Genomic DNA, 17,774 nt, shown 5'->3' on the forward strand with positions numbered 1-17,774 from the left:
CCAACAGCAGATGGAGGTGATCAGGTGCAATATTATAGAATTTGTTTCGGACCCTGAATCAATTTTTCAAAACTATTCAGGGAGTCGGCCGATTTCAATTTTGAGCTAAATTAAACTGAATAGACCAATTTTTAACCAGCAAATGACTTGTGTGACAAAATAAAAAAATATGAAAAATAATTTAAATTATTTTTTAAAATATTTAAAAATAAGCTGAATCAGTTTCGTTTAGTACCAATTTTTGGCCGAAACATTGATCAGTGCAGTAGTACACTTAAAGTGTGCAATGACATTGCACTTGATATCTGAGTCCATTTTTACTAGCCAAGCATGAGCTGAACCACATGGGGTTTCCCAGCCACATGCACTAATACTGCTAATTGCTGAGGAAATTATAATCTCTCTCATTTATTTTTGAAGAAAAACGCATTCGCATATGGACCAAAACCTCTCTCTCTCTCAAGGAGGAACACACACCAGATAGTAGAAAGCGCCATTTTGCAGCGGTTGCAAAGTGACGCCAAATTCATCAACCAACACCGGTTGCCCAGAAGAATGAAGAAGCACGGCCCCCTCCCCGAAGGCATCCCTCACATTCACTGGCTCCGGCGCCACCTCGAACTCCAGATCGTTTATAAACACTGTCAATCTCGTGGAGCCCCCACTAGAATCACCAAAATCTGCGACACCCACAAATTAACACCACAGAATTCATCAATCTACAATACGACCACACCAAATACCACCGTGGTGGTTACCCATGTGGTCAGCGGGGTCCTGTGTAAAGCTGAAGGCCCAGGATCAAATCCCACTGATGCATGGGGCTGCCGCTGCTTTATCACAGTTGGGGGCATGTAAGACTGGCTGATCGTGTCCTCAACCCCGAGTCTTGCCTTGCAGGGAGGTGGACCCATTAAGTGACCCAGTTCTTGGTGAGGGTTTTCTTTCGTCATTAAAAAAAAACATCGCTTACCTTGAAGCACTGGATTGATGGTAGGATTCCGGTTATCGCCTTCCCCTATCACACTCAGTTTTTCCTCTTGTCTCTGCTGTTCATAAGGTTGCGCCGTGCTTGATAATTCACAGAGGTCAAAGTTTGGAGAATAGAAGGACAATGGAGTGTTATGGAAAACTAACGGTGGTGGGTGATGAACTGGGAAGTGGTGCAGTGCTCCTTGGTTACACCCTCCTTGATTAATAGAAGCAGTGGTGGTGGTGGTCGGTGAATTCACAGCTTCCATTGTGTTAGAGAAAGTTTTTTCAGATGAATAGGACGAATTAGTGGTGGTGGCTCTTAGTGGTGGTGATGTTTCAGAAGTGCTGGTGGTGGTCGTCGCCGGAATGTGAGATTTTCCTGTGTGAAGATGGCGTTGCTTGTGTTTGCTTCTGGACTTGCGGTTTTGGAACCAGTAGAAGACGTTGGCATCGCCCACTTTGCCGTATTCTTGCAGCTGAGCCCTGATCTTCCTTATCTCATCCCTTGGCGGGTTCACCATTCCAGAGTTGAAGATAGCCTCTAGGATCCTTATCTGCTCTGGCTTCGGGTTCCATCTGGGCTTCGGCTCGGGGCTTCTTTCTTGAGCTGTTGAGAGAAGTATTTGAAAAGAATTGAGATAGTTGTGCTATGAATTCAGTTTGTTATGTGCAGTATTCTAGGCATTATGAAGAGAATAATCCATGATGTTTGGAGATCTGTTAGTGTCTAACGCGGTGTTTATGCACAACGATGTCAATCACCGGCTCACGTACAAGTTATGTTTTCAGAGTTTGATTTGACGGTATATCACACATAAATCCTTTTCTCTTTCAGTAAATTTTTTCTTTCAGTCCATAATTTGAGGGTGGAAAGTAAGATAAGGTATTAAAACTCGGGAATGATCACAGTGCACTTACCACGATAAGAGGCTGGATGCTTCACCATCTACCCAGAGCGATAGAGAGAGGAGGAAGGGGGGGGGGGGGGGGGGGTGTTAGGGAAGGTGTGAATGCCAGGCAAAGTCTGGTTTTTGGTAACTTCCAAAAGCAAGATACATAAAGGATGAGATTAGAGAAGATCCCGCTCTGCAATCTCCCCCTATGATATAAAGTTTGACTCCCTCTCTCTCTCTCAGTGACAGAGGGTTGTGAATGTTTTATGTCCCATGATGTATCTGAAGACCCAAAAGGCAAGACAGAAGAGAAATGATGAATACCTGATGATGAATAGTGTTGCTTCTGGCGAGCTGAAATTATGTCATGCTGCCACTGGTGATGATGAGGGTTGTAGGGCCTAGACTTGAACATGCTGGGCCAGTGTCTGTTTGAATAAGCCATGACGATGCTGATGATACTGTTGGTGGCCAACTATGAAACCCAAACTGAAGGAATGGCTAAGCTCACCCCACTGATGATATCACTGCTTCTCTGCTCTTTCTTGCTCTTGTTGACGAGTATCCCAAAGACTGAAGGATTGACTAAACTCTCCTCTTGTATCTCTCACCTGCCCCTGTGAACAGAGGATCGTTCCAATAAATAATTATCCCTTGCTCATCTTTCAAAGAATACTACTGCCCATAAGTTTAGATGTAACAAGAAATTTGAGAAGAATTAAAATCCGTACACATTTAGGAGGAAAAGAGATGAAACGGGCCCCCCTGGACGCCTCCCATTATTTTTTCTTTCTTTCTACTAAGCCTTAAAAGCTGAATCTTTCTTCCCACTACTCAAAAGTACAATAATTTCCCTTTGTATGATTAACAGGGTACCTGATGAAAAGGAGACAAGATTGTTCTTAAATAGAACCACTGTGTTGTGTTTGTGTGTGTGAGAGAGAGAGGGAGAGAGATGGGCTACGATCAGCTCCTCCCTTCTGTCTTTTATCCTGTACCGCAGAGGGTAGAACGAAAAAACAGTATCTCTCTCTAAAAAGAGAGAAAATGGGGTATTAATGAATGGTGGAAGGAGGAGCCATAACTGCAAGGATTATGCTAACGGGAAGAGGTTGTTGCAGAAGTAAATATGGGAAGGTTTGAAGAAGATAAAGGGACGAAGGTAGCAACCCATTGGAGTGAGTAATTGCGACCTTGGATTGTTTTGGGCAGTCGAAAAGACCAACATGAGTCAAAGAAGAAAAGGTCGTGATTCACTCAAGGCTTCCCAATTTTCCATTGTAACATCATAAATTTAGCTAAGATAATCTTACAAAATAAACTTATGTTGGAAAATTTGTTACGATCGAGAAGGCGACTTGTAGAAGAATGGATCCAGACTAAAAGCTTGAGGCATGCTGTGAAGAGTTCTTTTAAAAGCGGCAATCGCCCGCACCGGAATAAAACCGGGTGTAGTAGAGTTCGATGTGACTTTGCATCTGGGATACAACCACTATGCAATGAGGCTACTATGACACGATCACGGAAAAAGAGGAAGAAGAGAGCAGAGAAAGAATACAAAAATAAAAACAAAAGGTGTTTAAGACCAAGGACGGACAGAGTATAAATAAGTTTGAAGAGATGTGTTAGGCATCCCTCCATAAACACTCAAAACGGCTGGAGTGTGTCTCTTCAATACCCAAGATGTTGGCACACCAGATGAAATAAGGCTCACTCAAAACGGGATGAAAAAAATCATTGATTAAACAGTCAAAGCTTCCAAATGTTGGAAATAGAAAGACACTTGTTGAAAAATAAAATAACATTTAATAATTTAAATACCCTTTTTACAAGTTTAAAACAATAAAAAATAATAACTAACAATCAAAGTCAAGTCAAAGACCAATATCGAGACCAGACCAATTCAAACCGAACTGAATCGAGCCAAAGCGAAATCCAAGTCCAAATCTAAATTCAAAGTTCAAATTGACAAGCCCCACAGGGTGTTACCCTTAAAGTGAACTCTAGGCAATAAAAACCCTCAAGCTTTTTTAAAAAAATGATCAATATAGAAGTAAACTTCTTTTTTAATGCAGTAGAATTTCCCTCCAAAATCATTTTCCAAAAAGCTTGGGCAAATAGGGACAAAATAAAGTTCAAAAGACACTACATGGATGAGGGTCAATAGTTGCAACTCTTTTTCAGCTGGACAAAATCTTGCCACTATTGATAAAAAAATAACGACAAGATTTTTATCTCTGCTAATTGATAGGTAATAGCAGCGATATAAATATCTCACCGTTATTATTCTACTAAGGTTGTGAATCTCGTTGTTATTAGCTTATCAATAATGGCAAGTTAGATATCCCCTGGAATGTCTTGACCCTATATACATCTCGGTGTTATAAGTTTTACTCTATGACAACGATAATTATATTGTCGTTATAGGGTTTCAGCGCTAGTTATGTCATCGTTATAGAGTTTATAAATAATGGCAAGATTATCTAGTTGTTAGATATTATTGTTAAAACACTTTACGATTATATTTAATGGTCAGAAGATCTTGCTATTATAGATCAATAATGGCGACAATTATGTCATTGTTATAGGCTTTTAATCTGTAACAATGACAATTATGTTGTCATTATAGAGTTTATAAAAGGAGTCTGATGGTCCCTTTTCATATTTCTCTCTCTGTGATCTCTCTCTATAACCCTCCACCCACTGGACCACCGCCGACCACCTCCAACCGATGTCAATATTTAGCAACCCTCTATGGAGCCACCGTCGGCCATCCCCTCCCTCCGGTCTACTCTCTCTCTCTCTCTCTCTCTCTCTCTCTCTCTCTCTCTCTCTCTCTCTCTCTCTCTCTCTCTCTCTCTTCCCCCCCGTTAGACCACCTTTATAGGTATTTTTTGTATTTCTTTGTCAGTCAACACTAAACATGATTCTATGATTACATGCTAGATTTTAGTTAGAATTTTAGGGTTTTTTTTTAATTAATATATCTATATGAGTGATGTTTGTCAGGATTTAGGAATTTGAATTGTATTTTTTTAATGACATAAATGTGTATGACTTTAGTTTTTTTTGTGTTTTTTCTAATTACTATTAAACAGGAATTCATGAATAATGAATGCTTGATTTTACTTAGAATATTAATATTCAGGTGAATTATCCCAATGTTGTCAATGTCATATCCGACTTTCAATCATTTTTAAAACTATTCTGATGAATCAACCAATTTTGCTTTGAAGCTGTTTTTTTTTATAGTAAAGTTGGGGTTAGGCAGACCACTACCCATTTATGTATGTTTTTTAATTAGCATTAGGCATGTAATGAGTGTTTGATTTTAATTAAAATATTAATGTTTTTTAATGAATGTAAATCCATGTTTTTTAGAGATTAGGGTATTGGTTTGCATTTTTTCAAATGATGCAAATGTTTAATTATAATTTTTGGGTTTTTTTGTGTTATTTTTTCTTTATATACCATTAAGAAAGATTTCATTAATTTATGCATGATTTTGGTTATATCAAATCCCTAAATCTTTGATTTTTGTTAGAATTTAAGTCTTTTATTTGGTTTCTTAAATGCCATGAATATATAATTAGGCATTTTTGTATTTTTTAATTAACATTAAACATGATTTCATGAATGCATGTTTGATGTTTGGTTAAAATTTTAGAGGTTTTATATTTCTTTTTTAAAGTATCCATATATATATGCTTATTTACCATATGCAATTGAGGAAGGGCATATAAATTAAGAAACTCTAGCTAAATAATAGAAGTTGGTTGTTGAAACTAGGAACGAAGATAAGAAACTTATTAGATCACTAAGGTTGGAAAGTGTGGATCTCCTTTGGCTTGGACTCTCTCTCTCTCTCTCAATATATATATATATATATATATATATATATATATATATATATATATATATATATATATAGCCACTAGAATATGTTAACTGGAAATATGCGAATTGGAGTGTGAACTAGACATTTCGACACCTTTTTTTCAAAATCCAACCCTGCATATGTATTTGTCATGGTCCATTTGCATATGCATAAATCTATAATTTAGGGTTTATTTTATTTTATTTTGTATATGCATAGATCTATAATTTTTTCAGATTTAGGTTATTTATTTTTATTTTTTTAAATGATATGAATATGTAATTAGGGTTTAGGGTTTTGATGTGTTCAACATACCAATAATGTGGATGATGTTTGTGTTATGATAGATGACTTTGATATGTTTATTGTGTGCTCATGAGTATTGATATGAGTATTGATATCCTGTGTGCATCATAGTGAGGTGTTGCCTTATGTGTTGGATTGATTATTTCACTGGCACTTATTAGTCACAGTATCAGATACAATCAATTTTCTTGCATAGTAGATTCCTAGTAAAAAAATTTACACCCATACTCCATGGTGGGTTAGTTATTAGATTTATTTAAACAAACATTTACATGGCACATGTGGAGCCCGATTATGTTTTATTTTTTGTTATGTTTTATTTTAGATCTTTTGATGTCGCCTTCACGAGATGATTCTGCCAGGGTTAGGATTGAAATGTGTGTTATGTAGTCATATTCTTGGATGTTGAATGCATAGATTTAAGAAACATATTATAGGTCTTCGTCAAGATGTATGTCCATGTCTTTCTCCATCAATTCTTGCAACTTCTCGTGATGATGTTATTACTAAAGATGATGATGATGACCCACTTGCCAAGAGAATGACCCAAAACAAATAGATCACCGTACGGTGGTTGGATGCAACACTAAGAAAATATGTTTCTAATATTTGGTAAATAGACTCTAAAAGATAGTTTAGTTTTAGGATCTTTATAGTTTGGAGATGAAGATTGGCATATAAGACGTTGGTTAAATGTAATTTTTTAGTTATCATGAACTCTTAGTTAGTTATGACTTATGACATTTTAATATGACTCAAATGCAAATTTAATATTGATAAGGATTTAATTATATTTAAATTATGCAATTGCCTACTTGCCTTTTATTTGCATTGTGATCTAAGCTTAAGTTAAAATTGAAAAAAATAAAACCCCGAGCAGAGGTAGTTGGGAATAGTAAACTAATATAAGTTTTAAAGGGTAGTAAACTAATATAAGTTCTCATCTAGATTTGTTGTATTTTCAAATTGTTTCTTCTATCTTTATTTCTTTTTTGTTTTCGTGGTCTTTCTTGTGCATGCATGTGTGTTTTCATATCTAAATTCTCTTTGTTTATAATTTCTAAACTGTATTTGTTTACTTGTTAATGATCTAATTGTTTTGATTCTCCTGTAATGAGTTATAGACTTTTTAAACTCTCTTTGTTTACTTGTTTATGTGAATATTAAAAGTGTATATGTTTATTGCAGGTTTGGAGAGGATGTGGGGGGTTTGTATTTAAAGTGTGCTTATTTTTAGAATTTATAAACTCGCTTTGTTTACTTGTTTATGTGAATATTAGAAGTGTATATGTTTGTTATAGGCTTGGAGAAGATGCAAGGGTTATAGGGGGGTCGTATTTAAAGTATGTTTGCTTTTAGAATTTCTTAACTCTTTATTTACTTTTGATGTAAATATTAGAAGTGTATATGTTTGTTGCAGGCTTAGAGAGGATATAGGGAGTGTAACATGTTTGTATTTGAAGTGTGTTTGCTTTTAGAATTTCTAAACTCTCTTTGTTTACTTGTTTATGTGAATATTAGAATGTAAACAAATTTGAAAACTAGTTTTTGATTTTTTGTTTGTAGGTTTATAGCCTATAACGATGATATCTTTGTCTCACCGTTATAGGCGAGATCCCTATCTCTCTATTATAGCCTATAATGGCAAGATAGAGATCTCACTGTTATAGCCTACAACAGCGAGAGTATCTCATTGTTATAACTTACATGTAGCCTATAACAGATCTCGTTGTTATATCTTATCTCATCGTTAAAACAAACTCGTCGTTAAAGATTATCACTCTATTATTGGTGTTCCCAGTTCCAAAAATATTCTTCACTAGTGTTGGTTCACCCTTTAATAGAGAGATATAAATGTCAACATTATTACTCAACAAAGGCCAATTTTTTTGGTGACTTATTAGTGAGAATTCTTATTGTTATAGGCCTATAATGGCAAGAAATAGGGCAATAGAGGCGAGATACGTCATCATTATTTATCTGCATCTTTGTAGTGAGAAGTTATTTAAAAGTTAAAATTTTGAACCAAATAACCACCATCCCCCATGTGGGTCAAAATTATGAAAAGAATTTTGAAGCTTAATTTCACAAAAAGGCTCAAAGAGGACTCAAATTACTCAAATTGTCATTTGATAAGAGACTATGAAAACCTTTGTAAACAAGCATTTTTAAACAATTATCACACATGGTCATGCATGAAAATGTATGAATTTATGCATAAAATTTGTGCATGATCAAATTCTCACATGATTATCGTTTGCTAGTACTCGAGCAAATTGACCTAACAAAAACAAAGACACACTAAAAAAAACAAAAACCTAACTCACTTTCGTAGGAATCATGGTTGCATTTAGCGTATGCAACAAGCTCTTTAAACCCCTGGGTTACCTCAGTGGACGAGTAAGGTCTCGTGAGGGTTTGCAGTGATGCTACCCACAAACATCTATGTCATGTATGCATAAAAATTCAACTTTAAAAAGTATTAGGCAACTAAATAGTTTGTTTTCACAAATATTTCATGTCATTACACTTTCAAAACATAATTAAAGTCTTTTACATGCCACCACAGAGTAAAACCTTTTCTTTTACTTTTCTAAAAAAAACCATAATCATTTATGCTTTATTCTCAGAAAATCAAATATATACATGCCATTATTTACTTATCATCACTCATATATTTTCTGCATAGGTTTTCTCATAATTTATTCATAAGCAGTGAACTTTTTCTTTCTTGCTCTTAATTTTTTTCTTTTTTTTTCTAGATTTTTAATTTTTCCACACTTTTTCTTTCTTTTTGTTGAGCACTATTTTAAATTTCCAATTTTTTTGACCCTTATGACAAGCTTTGGGTCAGTGACTCTCATGCTCGACGACCTTAGGGTACCAGATACAAAGTATATCTCAAACTTAATTGTTTGAGTCACTAGACCTTCAATTTTAATAGTTTTATGTATAACTTGCTTCTTGTTATGTGTAATGTCAACATCTATTAGGCTTTCTATAAAGTCTATGTAATGGGTTTTCAGGCTGGTGACTCCCAAAATAGATGGCTTTAGGGCACCAGGTGTAAACACCCCTCAGGCTCTACTTGCTCGAACCAAATAGGCCACAAATGTCAGCTTAGATAAAGAAGTGACTTCCTTCGTTATCCTTTTCAACATGAGAATCAAACACTTCAACTTGTGTCTGAGCCCAGCTACTGGGGAATACAAAAACATCAAACAACTAAACATATGCTCTTTTTCACTTTGTAAGCTCTTATTTTCAATGTTGTTCATTTGCTTAGTTTTTCAAAAATAAATTGTGCATGTTTATACTTATGATTTAAAATAAACTCTAACATGCATTTATCACCATTTCTTTGAAACCTATATAAATAACCATATTTTTTTAGATTAGTGTCAGAAAAAAAAATTATGGGGCTTAAAAATTCTCTAAAAGCATTAGATTATGTACAACATTTACAAAAGGTCAAACTCATTCCTTAAAAGCCCATTTTTTATGAGTTTTCATCAATGTGCACCTAGACAAAAAAAAAAGTCAGGTGTGCAAACTACACCCTCCTCCATACTTAAATGATACTGTCCTCAGTGACACCCCCCCATGCTTGCATGAAACTATATGAATGCATATGAGAAACAAAAGAAATAGGAGGAAAGGGGTAGAAGTCACTTGATCCACACTGTGGAATCTTGTCTGATGATGCTCTGTACTGGCTCTGCAGAGAAAGAGCCAAAAATTTAATCCTAAAAATACAATATACAAACTTTGTGTACTGCCTCAGTCATCAACAAGGTCAATGACCTCGATGTCCTGACTAACCACGGTATCATAAATATAGGGCTTCAATTGTTACCCATTAACCTTGAAAATGTTGCTCGTTCGAGGGACCAAAATATCAATAGCTCTATGTGAAAAAACTTTGTGGACTATGAACGCCCATCTGGACTTCAACTTTCCTGGAAAAAGATGGAGACGCAAATTATAAAGCCTGGTCCTCTGACCAGGTTTGAACTATTTTTTCAAAATATATTGATCATGAAAATGCTTCGTTCGAACCTTGTAGATCTTGGCACTCTCGTAAGCCTTATTTCACAACTCCTCAAGCTCACTCATCTACAGTTTGTGCTCTGCGTCAGCTTGGGTCATATCAAAATTGAACTTTTGAATCGCCCAGTATGCCCTATGCTCCAACTCAAAAGGGATATGACATGACTTCCCAAAAACTAATTTGTATAAGGACATGCCAATCAGAGTCTTGAAAGCAGACCCTATATGCCCATATGGCATCATCAAGGCATTGGGATGAGTCCTTTCGGTTTGGTCGGATTGTCTTTTCAAGAATTCACTTATTCTCTTTGTTGGAGACCTCAACCTGGCCATTCATCTGCAGATGGTATGGTATGGCAATCCGATGGTGTATAGAGTATTTCCTTAGTAAGGAAGCTACCTGCAGATTCTGAAAGTGTGTACCTCCATCACTAATCATCGCTCTCGAGACACCAAACCTACTAAAGATATTATACTTGATAAATCGAAGCACCTCTTTATGATCATTGGTTTGGATGGCCACGTCCTCGACGCATTTTGACACATAATCGACTGTCACTAAAATGTAAACAAAACCGAACGATAGCTAGAAGGGGCCTATAAAGTCGTTACCCCACACATCAAAAATTTCAACGACAGAATGAGAAGAAGGGGCATCATATTGCACATGGGAATGCTCCCTGTCTGCTGACAGCGTAAGCACCTTTGACAAAAATCATGACCATCTCTATGAAGTATCGGCCACCAAAATCCAAACTAGAGAACCTTTGCAACGGTCTCTTCGCTAGAAAAGTGGTCTTCACAGACCAGGAAATGAAAGAACTCTGGAATATAATCAAACTCTTCCTTGAGGACGCACCTCTAAATCATTTGATTCAGGCATAATCGAAACAACTCAGGATACTCTCAGAAATAATGTTTCACCTGCGACAAGAAGTGATCTCTCTCATTCTTGTTTCAATGCGTAAGAAACTCTCTGGTCATCAAGAAGTTGATGATATGCGCAAACCAGAGCAGACGCTTGACATGAAGAAGTTGCTCATCCGAGAAGAAATCATCAATCTATCCTTGATCAGTGGATGCCTCTACGGTTAGTCTGGACAAATGATCTACTATAAGATTCTCGCATCCACTCTTATCTCGAATCTCGAGATCAAATTCTTGTAACAGAAGGATCCACAGAATGAGATGCGGTTTAACATCCTTTTTACTCATCAAATACCATAAGGCGGCATGATCAGAGTAAACGATGACTTTGGAGCCCAACAAATATGAACAAAATATCTCAAGCGCAAATACTACATCTAACAGTTCCTTCTCCTTGATTGCATAATTCATCTGAGCATAGGAGAGGGTTCTACTAGTGTAATAAATGACATGAGATCGTTGTTCGATCTTCTGACCAAGAATGACTCCAACCATGTAATCAGAAGTATCGCATATGATCTTGAATGACACTGACCAATTGGGAGAACGTAGGATGGGAGTTATGGTCAGGGCCTCCTTCAAAGCTAAAAATGCCTTCAGACAGGCATCATAAAAACTAAACGGTTGTTCTTTCGATAGCAGGTTACATAACGGCCTCAAGATTTTGCTGAAATCCTTGATGAACCACCGATAGAAACCCGCATGCCCTAGGAATGAACGCACATGCCGCATAGAGGTCGATGGAGATAATCTGGCAATCGACTCCACTTTGGGCTTATCGACCTCAATCCCTTTCTTGAACATAATATGTCTAAGAACAATCTCCTTTTGTACCATAAAATGACTCTTCTCCCAACCAAGCACAAGACTTATCTCTATAAAATGCTTCAGCACTCTCGATAGCTTTTGGAGACAATCATCAAATAAAGAGTTATAGGTCAAAAAGTCATCCATGAAAATTTCAAGGACGTTATCCACCATATGAGAAAAGATGGCCATCAAGCACTGCTGAAATATTGTTGGGGCATTGCAGAGCCTAAACAACATTCTCCTAAATGCAAAGGTGTCATTTGGACAAGTGAATGTCATCTTCTGCTTGTTCTCAGGGTAAAAGACCACCTGATTATATCCTGAAAAACCATCTAGGAAACATAAATAATGCTGGCCTACGAGTCACTTCAAAATCTGGTTGATGAACGACAACAAAAAATGATCCTTCTGTGTTGCAATGTTCAACTTCCTATAATCAATGCATATTCGCCACCCCATGGTAGTCCTCATGGGGATGCTCTCTCCCTTCTTATTCAGCGCAACAGTGAGCCCAAACTTCTTGAGGACAACCTAGGTGGGGCTCACCCACTGACTATCAGAGATGGGATAAATGATTCCTACATCCAACCATTTGACCACCTCCTTCATGTGGGGATTCAACCTCCTTTGTATCTCTTTTGAGGGCTTGGCACCCTCATCCATGATAATTTGATGCATGTAAAAGGAGGGGTTAATCCCCTTCAGATCTAGCAAAACCATTTAATCACCTCCTTATGCTCATGCGGGACCTGCAGAAGCTGACACTCTAGAGTGTCAGTCAAGTATGCAAAAATAATGACAAAGAGAGTTTGATCCTTGCCTAAAAAGGCATACTTAAGCAAAGCTGGAAAGAGCTTTAACTCATGTTCGGGTAGACCCTCAATGGAAGGTCGGGCAAGCTTCTCTGCCAACTCAGGGAGTGGTTCAAAGTGTTAGGTCTAATTCGAGTCACCTGACCATCTATCAATCAATCCAAGGCAATCTCCCTCGAATGATTCATCATCATCATCCTGAGGTGGATCACTCAATGTCTAAACTTGCTCCACTTCTATGAGGTCATGAATGAGATCTACCTCGAAAGAAGCTTCATCACCTGTAAGGCCCATCACGACATAAAAATTGTTCAGTCTCATCTTCTTGTTGTTGAATAAAATGTCCATTATGCCTGTGCAACAATTGATGCATGTATTGGTAGTGGCTAGGAAGGGGTGACCTAAAATAATGTGGGGGTTTGCCTCATATCATCCACTCTCTCCATATCCAAGATAATAAAGTCAATAGGGAAGTAGAAGTCTTCTACTTTGACCAGAACATCTTCAAGAATCTCTCGCAGAACCTTGAACGATTTGTCTACCATCTGCAGAATCATAGGTGTCGACTTCATCTCCTTTGGTCTGATTTTGTCATAAAAGAAACCTGACAAGATATTCACACTTGCCCCAAGGTTAAGTAAGGCACGCTCAAAAGTGATGTCTCCTATGACACACAAAATAATGGGAGTCCCTAGGTCCTTGAGCTTAAGTGGAGTTTGGTACTGTAGCACCACACTCATCTGCTCAGTAAAATAGATCTTCTTTGGCACATGGGACCTCAATTTCTTCTTCTGTGTATAAAGCTCCTTCAGAAACTTTACGTATGCAGTGACTTATTGGATAGCATCTAGCAAGGGGAGGTTTATCTGAACATGCTTGAATATCTTAAGCACCTTTTGCATGTTCATTCCCTGCTTATCGAACAACTTCAGTCTCTTTAACGCCACAGAAAAGGGGGCTTTAGGGACATAGAACTTAGAAGGCTCAGGTAGGGGGAGCCATTTCGCTTTCCTAAGGTATGTCAGTAGGGACTGACTGCTTTTCACTAGATCTCTCACTTTCTTTTACAGCCTCCCTCAATCTATATTGCTTCTCGCTCCTAAGGGTTATAACTGCTTGAGCCTGCTCTTGATGAGCATCTGTCATGTGCAGGCCATGCATCAAGTCCTTACCCTTGAGATCCGAGAAGGTCTGCAACATCTTGTCCTCAAAGGACTAGTTAGAAGCAGACTTCTGAGACAGAGGTTGACTATAGGAAGGCTGGGTTGGGGGTAGCTAGATCTTTAAAAATTAGGCACATAACCGCCTTGCCTGGGTTGGTTCTGGGAAGGAATGGGGGGTAGACCTGTGGATTTCTCCATGTAAAATTAGGATGGTTAAGCCAACCTGGATTATATGTGCTGAAAAATGGTTTGGGAGCGGGCTTGGTGAAACCTTATGCCATCTGAGCTTGCTCCTGAATAAACTCAGGGTATTGTGGCATCACGGGGCAATCAAAGACATGGTGTGTTGGGCTATCACACATCGCACATACCTGCATGGCTGAGGAGGGATTCGACAATAGTTGATCCAATTTCTGGGTCAGCAGGTCGACCTTGTTATACAACTCAAGCTTTGTTCCTAATTTGAAGATACCAGCCTTCTTAGCTCCAACAGGGGCAGGTGTAGCTCTCTCAGTTCTTGAGGCTAAAGCATCGTACATCAAATTCTCACTTAGGGTCTCAAATAGGACCCATGCCTCATCCTCACTCTTCAACATGAAAGTGCCCCCACAGGAAGCATCAACCATTTGACAGTTCTTCTCGGTCAACCTGTCATAAAAATATTGCACCAGTTGCTAATGAGGTACCTGGTGGTGGGGACACTTTTAGAGAAGATATTTTATCCTCTCTTATGTCTTATGAAATATTTTTTTCTCAATTTGTGAAAAGTTGGTGATGGCTTTTCGATATTGGTTCGTCTTACCAATCGAAAAGTATTTCTTGAAGAACTCTCCTTGCATGTGTTCTCAAGTAGTAATCTTAACGGTATCTAAGGCCATCAACCAATGTTTGGCTTTGTCTTTAAAGGAGAAAGAGAACAACGTCAACCTCAATGCGTCATCCTCAAAATTATTGATCTGCATCGTAGAGCAGATCTCGAGAAACTCATCGAGATAATGGTAACAGTCTTCGTTGCTAAGGCCATAAAATGATGGTAACATTTGAATGACACTGACCTTGATCTCAAAATGATTGACTCCTACATCAAGTCTCGTAATGCAGGAGGCAGAAGTATAAACATTGGGAATAAAGTATTATCTAAGAGGATGGGTCAATTATAGATCCTCATCCATGGGGCTGGGTCTGCGATCTCTTCTAACGAGGGACTCGGGGTCCTCTAAAGTCTTCACAAGCTCAGGGTCAAGCGAGTGTCGCTCTTGCATGCACTTGAGGATAGATCGGTGCAACAACCGCCTTAAGGAACTGGTTTTCTATCTACCTAACGTGCAAAGCGGTCAAACCACAAAGCAGGTAAAGAAGAAGAAAACTAAAAAACAGTAAACACAACACCACACACTTATACTCAATAGATATTTTGCGAAAATAAACTAAGAGCACGGTACCAATCGTGCACTGTCACCTCCTAGGGGAAACCTAATAAGTGGGTCGTGCAAAAAAGGAAAGCTGGTATCTAGGGTTTGTAAACACATGGTTCTAGATCCCAAGTAGTGAAATAAAATAGAAACCCTAACCAATTAAATAGGGAAAGAACTAACACTCCTAAGCAAAGAACAGAAAGCAAACTAGCAACCTAGATAAACAAAAATACACAATAGCAATAAAGTGAATACTCGTATTTTAATCATCATTCCCTGGCAATGGTGCCAAAAATTTGGTGTGAGTTTTATGAAATAGATTTTTAAAAACAATATTTTTGATGAAAATGTTTGTGAAAGGCAGACACAAAATAATAAAAACTGGCTCGCATTAGTACTAGAGTCCAAGTCGATCTCAGGTAATGAGAAAATACTTTGTATTCCATAAAAAAGCTGAACTACTCTTCATTGCCTTGAAAAATAAAAGAATTAACTAACTAAACAAGAGTGTGGTCCTCTGTGGAGGGCTTAAACAAATAAAAATAAAGTGCCTTATTACAAACCCAAATTGAATTAAATAAAATAAAATAAAAGCCTAAGCTAAAAATAAAATAAAAGGGTCTTCAGTGCTATGAGCTTTTAGTCCCTTCTTTGTCTTTTAGTAGTTATGATCTATCTTTTTTTTCTCCACCAATCTCTTTTATATTTCTTGAAGGGCGCTTTGAGGGGCTTGAAGGGCTTTTTGAGAGAACCTTTTTGGGACCTCAGAGGGCTCTTTTAGGAATTGTTTTGGGGCTCACTGCACGTTTGAATGCTTTCCTATAAAAATAAAAACACAAAAATACAAAGAAAAACTATGAGAAAATCAAAGGTTAGTTTAAAAAAATCATAAAAACACTAAACAAACTAACATGAAAACCTACACTACAAGACAAAATAGTATAGCTAACTATGTAACTAACATGAATCAAATTATGAAACAAACTAACTACAAGACAAATAAGCATAACAAACTAACTAATTAAATATCAACTATGAATTAATTGAAACCAAACTAAACCGCTATTAAACAAACTACTTATAAGGAAAATGTGAATACCATTAAGTTAACTATGCATAAACTAAATTAATGATTTTACTTAAAGCAAAAAGGGTAACCAACACAAACTTAACCATTACGTCTAACTAATAAAGTCAATCTAGATAACAAGAGACATTAACTACTAAGCTATTAACAAAACTAAAATAAATTTAACTATTTTGGCTGTCGTAAAATATTGAATGACCTTGCTAATAAACAAACCTAACCTATGGCTACTGCAAAAAAATGATAATTGATTCAATCTGAACTAATGTATGAACTAGCTATTTAGAATAAACTTAAAACAAATTTTGATTATACTAACTAATTATAACTATGAATTTAATTGCTCACTATGCAAAACGTTAAAACAAAATACTAACCTATAATATAAGACACTTAACTATGGCAGATCTAAGGCTTTGGTCACAGTGAATGGTTCTGCACAGCTCACGCTAAATCATGATTAATAGTTCACGTTGATCAGAACACGTGCAACTCTTGAATCCAACTACATCGATTCATTAAAAAAAATATGTGATTCAAGATTTCACTCAACTGATCAAGTGCGTGCAACGTGGTCATATCACGCCGATGAGGTGCTTGTTCTGATCAGATGCACGGTCTTATACCCACACGATTCAACGGCAATCTACATATGACATTGTAACCAAACCCACAACCACAAATCAAGATTTGCGTGAACCAATGCTTCACGCCAATTGGTTTTTGGCCTTAAAATTACTAACATTAATGATGTGTTTTCTAAGACAAAACTTTAACTGAAAATGACATAACAAACTATTATATGATGTAACACAATTTCAGCTAATATGTAAAATGAAAACATGAAATCAATTAAACCGATAGTGCAGAAAATATGATATGATATGCAATGAATCTAAAAAAAAAGAAATTGTGATATATGCATTTGATGAATGAAAAAAAAACAAGGAATCTAATCTACGCACATAAATGTAAAGAGAAGAGGGAGAAGAAGCACACCTCACAGTTGCTTTCGATGGACGGGTTGAGAAGAAGAAACAACTTTTTCACTTGACGCAAACACCTCCTTAATGAAAAAGAAAGAAGATACCAGTGAAGATTGGGGCAAGAAGAAGAAGAAAGGAAGAAGAAGAGAAGAAGAAGGAGAGAAGAAGAGAAGATGAAAAGAGGAGGAAAACCGGTGGAGAGAGAGAGAGGGAAAAGAGAGAAAGAAGAGAGAGATGCAGAGGAGGAGGGCGTGAACTCCAAAGAGGAAAAATGCCCCTCTCCTCTCAAAACCCACTATTTATACTTTTTAATTAGGTTTTTAGAAGATTTTTCAGAAAGAGTTCATATATTTTTCAAATATTTAAAACAACTCCATTTTCTGAAAATATTTTTCAAAAACTTAATTAATTTCACAAAAAAAGCTCAAAGGGGGATCAAATTGTCATATGATGAGAGACTATGAAAACCTTTG

At 37.0% G+C, this 17,774-nt stretch overlaps 1 pseudogene; it reads right to left on the reverse strand.

Annotated features, from left to right (window-relative positions):
• Positions 1–459: 459 nt before the first annotated feature.
• LOC149843645 (WUSCHEL-related homeobox 9 pseudogene) lies at positions 460–2,313 on the reverse strand (annotated as a pseudogene).
• Between the last annotated feature and the right edge of the window lie 15,461 nt (positions 2,314–17,774).

This window comes from Nuphar pumila, chromosome 3 (assembly GCF_984573655.1).
Source record: "Nuphar pumila chromosome 3, dmNupPumi1.hap1.1, whole genome shotgun sequence".
Lineage (NCBI taxonomy): Eukaryota > Viridiplantae > Streptophyta > Magnoliopsida > Nymphaeales > Nymphaeaceae > Nuphar > Nuphar pumila.